Genomic DNA, 8,132 nt, shown 5'->3' with positions numbered 1-8,132 from the left:
CTCGTTTGTAGTGAGAGTTACTGAACGTATTTGATGAATCAGAACTGTTTATCATGCAAAGAAGCTATATATATATATATATATATATATATATATATATATATATATATATATATATATATATATATATATATATATATATATATATATATATATATATATATATATAATGCTGCAATACCTACATGCCTCTCGTAAACATTTTTAGTGCATACAAATACACAGACTCATATATGCACATTATATAATATACATACATATAATATACAATATATACATATGTATATCTTCCATTCGACCCTTTTCTTCCTTGGTACCAAAAAAGCATCTGAAATACCCACACTGGCAACTCGTATAACCCAGCTAAATACGAGCATCGGTTAGATTAAGAACCTAATCTCCAAAATTAACTCATAACTCCAAATAGATTTTATTAATCCAGCGCCGCCCGCCGACAATACATTGCCAAGAAGGACTAGACTGTCCACCTCATTTCCTCTTCATCCATAACACCCTATGCCCTTCTCACTCTCTCTCTCTCTCTCTCTCTCTCTCTCTCTCTCTCTCTCTCTCTCTGTTCTTCTCTCCTTCATGCCTTGTGGAAAAGTTTGATAGAAGGAAGTAATTGTGGTGTGCATTGACCTCAGAGAACGCAGTAATATAAAAGCCAGTTTTCGCACGAAAATCAAGGTTATATCAGGCGAGAGAGAGAGAGAGAGAGAGAGAGAGAGAGAGAGAGAGAGAGAGAGAGAGAGAGAGGCGACCTTACATACTCAGTACATTTATTCATTACATTTACCAGGGATAGTCATTCTACGTCACTTAGGCATATCAATACATTCGAGAGAGAGAGAGAGAGAGAGAGAGAGAGAGAGAGAGAGAGAGAGAGAGAGAGAGAGAGAGAGAGACGACCTTGCATACTCAAGACATATACTTTCTGGCCTTGATTTATTCATAGCTTGTACCAAGATGTTCACTGTACGCGTAAATCAATTCTGGTATGTTAATACATTCAAAGAGAGAGAGAGAGAGAGAGAGAGAGAGAGAGAGAGAGAGAGAGAGAGAGAGAGAGAGAGAGAGAGAGAGAGAGGCGACCTTACATACTCAAGACATTTACTTTGGGCCTTGATTTATTCATAGCATGTAAGAGGGGTGTTCATTGTACGCGTAAATCAATTCGGTATATTAATACATTCAAAGACAGAGAGAGAGAGAGAGAGAGAGAGAGAGAGAGAGAGAGAGAGAGAGAGAGAGAGAGAGAGAGTTGGAAAAGCAATTTTATACAGTCTGCACAGCAAATAACAATACAAAGTGGTCATGAATTAATTTCTCTGACAGGATTATCTGTTCTTAGAAGACAGGTTTCTTAGGAAACAGCCAACCAATATAAGACATAAAGAAGTTTATTTGCCTTTAAATACTGTGTTTCCACGGGATTAATTTAGTAAATGGAATCAAGAATCTTTTTGATCTAGATATGAATTCCCAGTGCACTTTTGCTAATGAAGAAAAACATATTTTTATGCTTATTTTGGCTAACTTCAACATGTCATTTTGACCATTTGTTTTTGTTTTATCTTTTTTGGAACATATATCAACTCGTCAACTTTCTCTTTTATTTGCTTCAACAGACTGCAGTAAATAACACGTATTCATTTTTGAAATGAAATCGAACTGAGTGTTCTCGCATAAAAACTAACTTTTCACTGACCCGTTGAAGAGAAATATCAGGATGCACAAACTTTGTCATTACTTTTTATATATAGGATTATTATTATTATTATTATTATTATTATTATTATTATTATTATTATTATTATTATTATTATTATTATTATTTCTTAACAAGAAACTTATGCTATTTGTAGAAAACTACGATAATTTATTGATACACCTCCCGATAATGTTAATCATCATCATGCATATTTGGTTCCCAGGCTATCCCACTGTCGGCTTAACAGGTATACCATTGTAATCCCCTCCTTATGACAATTCCAACGGTTACTTAATTTTGTAATTCTGACTTTTACTACAGGAAATACAGACAAACAAATACTCGAAGATATATATGATAATGGCGCAACTGAGTACAAAAGAATGTAGAGGTAAAAATACGAAATGGGAATGAGAGAGAAAGTGAAGGTGGTAAGATGAACAAAATTTTACAAGGAGAAAACTGAATTTAGATAAAATGTACATACTGAGGGAATGGCCAATAAATAAAACTGTTCTTAGAACAGAATACGCAAACAGGCAGTTTGAGGTAAAGGATGAAGATAAGCATCCATAATACTGGATCCATGGACTTGATACTCAAGAAGTTTTTTCTTTGCTGAATAATTTGTTCCTTTTATCTTCATGACAAGATGAGAGGACCTTATTATCACGCACTTTGTGAAACAACTGATTAGTGTTGTGTACAAAAACTTTATGGAAAATGTTGGAATGCAGATGCAACAATAAAAAGGACGTAGAAAGAAGTAAGCTGACTGAATAACTGACTTTAGTGAACATTTTCAACATCAAAGAATAACAGAAGTTGGAAGAGGAACTTGTAGTCAGATTACATCACAGAGAAGATTCAAAATTCTCACTCTTATCAAGCCCAGCCCCCCACCCTCCATCTTTAAAGGTAAAATATTAGCACACATTTTAATGATAGACCTGTGAAGAGCAAGGAAAACTCAAAGAAAAATATGAGTACAAGTTCTCATGACAGACCTGGAAAGGGCAAGGAACGTAACTTCACTGGACAAGAAGTTGATGACAAGAGGGGAAGAAGATGAAATAGCTTTTATTCTTACGAGAAGTTGAAAAGCCTCAAAGACAAGAATTTTGCTGTTACACCAGGGAAGTTATGCACTCCATAACACAGATTGCTAAAGGTTAGTAGGGAAAGGGAGACAGCGACAAGAATGAAGAAAGGGAGACTTGGAAATGAAGAAATTGATAAAAAAATTGTTACAGTGTTTTTCTAAGGAATCTCAAAATTAACAATTATTGCAAACAAACCCTAAGAGCATACTTTCCTTTTCCCGAATGTTGCACATGAGCCTTGAGAATTTTTTCTAGAATATTGCACACAAACCTCAAGAATTTTTTCCAGAATACTACAGACAAAGCTGAGAACTTTTTCTTTCCCAGACTGTTTCAAGCTGACCTAAAGCATACCTTTCATTTCTAGAGTACTGATTATAAGCCTTAAGAATGCATTTCTTTTCAAGGATGTTGCACACAGTTCTTATAGATAACTGTTACTGTTTTTCCGAAGTCCTTTCCCAAAGCCTGCTCTGATATCCGTGAGTGAAATAAGGTGGTGAAGTGAACTGAATATAGAATTTAGGCCAAAGGCCAAGCACTGGGACCTATGAGGTCACTCAGCGGTGAAACGGTAACTGACAGTAAATAGGTCTGAAAGGTGTAACAGGAGGAAAACCTCGCAGTTGCAATATAAATCAATCGTCAGGAGAGGGTGGAAAGTCAAGATGGAAGAGAGAATATGAAAGGAGGTACAGTGACGCCACGCTGCGAAGAACCTTAAATAATGCCTACAGTGCACCGCATGAGGTGCACTGACGGCACTAACCCCCTACGGAAGTGAATGAGTCACCTCTCAGAATGTTTTTGTTTACCAAACTCACAACTCAAGAAATTTGCATCTTTAAACTTGCAAAATATTTAGTATCTATCAGTTATCTGTACACCAAAGAAGAAGGAAAGTTAACATTGCTCCTTTGATCGATTTTGTCTGCTGTTGGTAAGATTAGCAGCAGTGGGAACCTGAACAGTCCTAGTCATTCTAGAAATGAATTTTAGGGCTATGTGAACCCTACTGATTTTCATAAATGAGGACATTAATTGTCGCATGGACCTCAGCAATTAGTTTTCTGTAAATGAGAAATCATCTGAAGAACTGATGATCTGTTCTGTCCTGATTGCATATTTCCAGAGGCAAACCATTGCCTGTTATGTTTTCAGCAGCTGTACACACTTGTAAATCCAAAACACAACCATTATTGTCCCACTTGCCAGCAAACCACTAGGACTTCAGGCTACAATTTATTATTGTTTACTGTTGCCCGAGGCTCTTTGCAAATGCCAGCGAGTGTTTGTAACGGTCTGGACTTGCAACCAATCGCCAGCGACTGCTTGTATGTATTTGTAGCTGCGGGTAACAGACCTGTTACTTAGGCAAACTCCTGCAGTTCCCTGTAATTTCTAACAACTGCCTACTGGTGCTAATGCCCATTTGCAATTAATTTCCTGCTACTGGATGTGACTGACTGTAGAAGTTTGCAAGTGCTCATGTATATTTATAATTATAGCAGACCTACCAGAATCCAAGGCCAATTGCTACTGTATATTTATAACTACAGTACCCGCATCCTAGGCCTACAACATTTTCAAGCAATTGTTAGAGATTTCCTGCAACTGCATACGACCCTGTGCTATATCGAGCAACTCCGTGGAATTTCCTGTAACCAGTCGCCACCGGTTACAGTTTCCAGCGGCAACCTCGAACTTCAGAAGAGCTCTTTGTGTGTCAGCAGTCTAACAAGCATCAACAACATAAGCAGGAAAGGATCAAATGACCCACTACCCTCCCTATACAGGCTTCTTACCTCCCTCGCTCTCCTGAAACCGTCCCAACCGGTTTTCGAGTGCAGTTTTCTACGTTCTTCTCAAGGCGAAGGAAATTCGAAAGACGTCATTTTGTTATTTTCTTTCCTACTTTATTACGGAATTAATCCAGTTAACTCATATATAAGATATATATTTATATATATATGTATATGTATATATATATACATTATATATATATATATATATATATATATATATATATATATATATATATATATATATATATATATATATATATATAATGTATGAACGTATATATAATCTCAAATGCTCTTAGGTTATATATAAGATGCACACGTACTTATAAATATACACTGACACATACATTTATATATATATATATATATATATATATATATATATATATATATATATGAAATTTTATCACATCACCGTGATTCATATACAAGAGCGAACTGATATTAAAGGACGTTTGTAACTTTATGCTTATATATATATATATATATATATATATGTATATATATATATATATATATATATATATATATATATATATATATATATATATATGTATATATATATATATATATATATGTATATATACAGAATATATATATATGTGTGTGTCTGTGTGTGTGAGTGTGTGTGTATGCGTTCGTACGCCTACATCGTGTGTAAAATCCCAGAGCATGGAGATACAGTGAACTGCACTTACCTGTAATAATGCACCAAAGGCTGCCGGAGTTTTGGCTTGTTGCGTTTGGAGGATAAATAATAAGTCATATTTTTCTTTTCGAATTAATAACTGTTATGGGTTACACTAACGCAATGAAGCTCAGAGGACCTACTGTATATCTGTGTCTCTCTGTCACACCCCACGGCTCAAATAACTGGTTGGAATACTTCTTTTTAGTCGTATAATTATCTAGATTTAAAGATACGTTCTCTATCTGCACGGACAAAAATTATATGTATGTATATATATATATATATATATATATATATATATATATATATATATATATATATATATATATCTATATATACACACTCATATATTATATATATATATATATATATATATATATATATATATATACATACATATATACAATATATATATATATATATATATATATATATATATATATATATATATATCTATATATACACACTCATATATTATATATATATATATATATATATATATATATATATATATATATATATATACATACATATATATATATATATATATATATATATATATATATATATATATATATATATATATATATATATATATATATATATATATATATATACTGTATATACATACATATATATATATATATATATATATATATATATATATATATATATATATATTATATATATATATATATATATATATATATATATATATATATATATATATATATATATATATATATATATATAATTTCAAGTCTACAAATGCCGTAATTACCAGTGAAACTCCTTTTCTCTTCCTTCTGCGATAAGGAAAAAAAAAGAAACTGCCATTCATGACAATTATGTTTCATGAAATGATTGAATGAACTGCGGTATGAAGAAAAGACTGGCATTCAATCAAGTACTCGCCGATGAAGGAAGTTGGCGATTTATGTGCAAGTTCGCAGGTACATTATATTATGAAAAGGTTCCATCAAATAATGATACTGTACAGAATTTGAGTTAAAGTGTTTGTGTGTGTGTGCATGTTTGTGAATTCAGTCTACTTAGCCTTAATGGTGTTGGAAATTCACAAGAAAAAAGGCTTACTAAAAAGTATATGAGAGAAATACACATGTAAACACATGTATGCTGCAATAAACATTCGTCAAGAAGATTTATATATATATATATATAAGTCAAGAAGATTTATATATATATATATATATATATATATATATATATATATATATATATATATATATATATACATATACATATATGTAATATATATTTATACATATATATGTATTATATATACATTATGACTGTATGATTGACAGATGAAAAACCGAGAAAATTAAGGAAAACTATCCATTAGATTTGTTGTGTCTGATAGTCTGTAATTTCTTATGTTCTAATAAAATATACGAAAAAACTAGACAAGATACATGTGCAAACGTTCACGCAGTTTTGATAAACTTATCGGCGCATGGAATATGTAAAACTCAATGCAGAAGCTACTGAACTAAGCACAATTATCGATCAGTAAATACGTCAGACAGTATGCAGACATATGAACTTTTACCTGTCTCCATATATTACAATTTCAAGGAAATGGCTCCTTATAAGAGACGAAAGAGTTTTTTTTTTATATATATCCGACCGACAACGAGAATCGATTCGGTGAATGACGAAGCCTTCAATCAATAGAGATGATTTACGAATAATCAATGACATCCCGCTTCCTACCTATGCCAGGCGACTCGACCACGCTGGATACTCATGGGCGTGGCATGGACGTAGGGTATCGGGGTAAGGAGTCTTGGCTCGTCGAGGGGAGAGGCCGGAGGAGGACGGGGAGTTAGGGGCGGGGGAAAGACACGCATGAATCCCTGAGGAAAAATTGAGCGTGCAAGCAAAGGGGAAGGGACGGCGGGATAATGCTGGGAGTTGGGTCTTAGGGAAAGTTGGGACGCTCGCTGGGATTTCACGTGGTCGACCTGAGGGTGGTGGGCGGGGACTGGTATATCGTGACGGGCGGGAGCTCCACGCCTCCCTCCCCTACACAAAAAAATGTTTTAGGGACTGAAAGCGAGGTAGGAAATTGGGGAGGGGGCAGAGAGGGAGAGGAGGAGACTGTCGTTAGCGGGAGCACAAGGTCCAAGAACCTTCTTGACGAGGACCGACGCTAAAGGGGAATCAGAGAATAAAAGTGTTCTGAGTCAGGAAGGGGGGAATATGGGAAGGGGTGGGGGCAGGTTACTCCTAACTCCTAACTCGTCTTGCGTGCGTAGGATTCGTGGACGGAGAATGTATACAGCATAATGTATTCGCAGAAGTCTCTCTCTTATTGAGCCTTCTTGCCTCCATGCAGTATTTGTCATTTTTTCCTCATCGGCAGGAGGTCGAAACTGCTACCAATGTCGGTTGTACAGCTGATAATGATTTTAGCATAGTTAGCGTAGTGGAGAGAGAGAGAGAGAGAGAGAGAGAGAGAGAGAGAGAGAGAGAGAGAGAGAGAGAGAGGAGGTCTTGGAACACCGTCTGTCTTAAGGCTGAGGTGCTCATAACCCGCTGTAATATTTGCCTATTCCGATGATGAATATTTTCGTATTTTGATAAAAACTGTGAACATTAATTTAAAAAAATACCATTAATCGGGAAGCGAGAATAAAACTTAAAACATAATTAGGATTCTATTAATAACAAGCAAAGATACTATAGAGCAATTCTACTTCTCACGGATCGAACCTAGGTCACTTTGGATATCATTTCTCAATGAACCTCGAGACTTTAATCAAATAATTGCATTGAATTAAGTCTACAATGGG

Source organism: Macrobrachium rosenbergii, chromosome 44, assembly GCF_040412425.1.
Source record: "Macrobrachium rosenbergii isolate ZJJX-2024 chromosome 44, ASM4041242v1, whole genome shotgun sequence".
In the NCBI taxonomy this organism is placed as follows: domain Eukaryota; kingdom Metazoa; phylum Arthropoda; class Malacostraca; order Decapoda; family Palaemonidae; genus Macrobrachium; species Macrobrachium rosenbergii.
Note: the sequence above shows the minus strand (reverse complement) of the source record.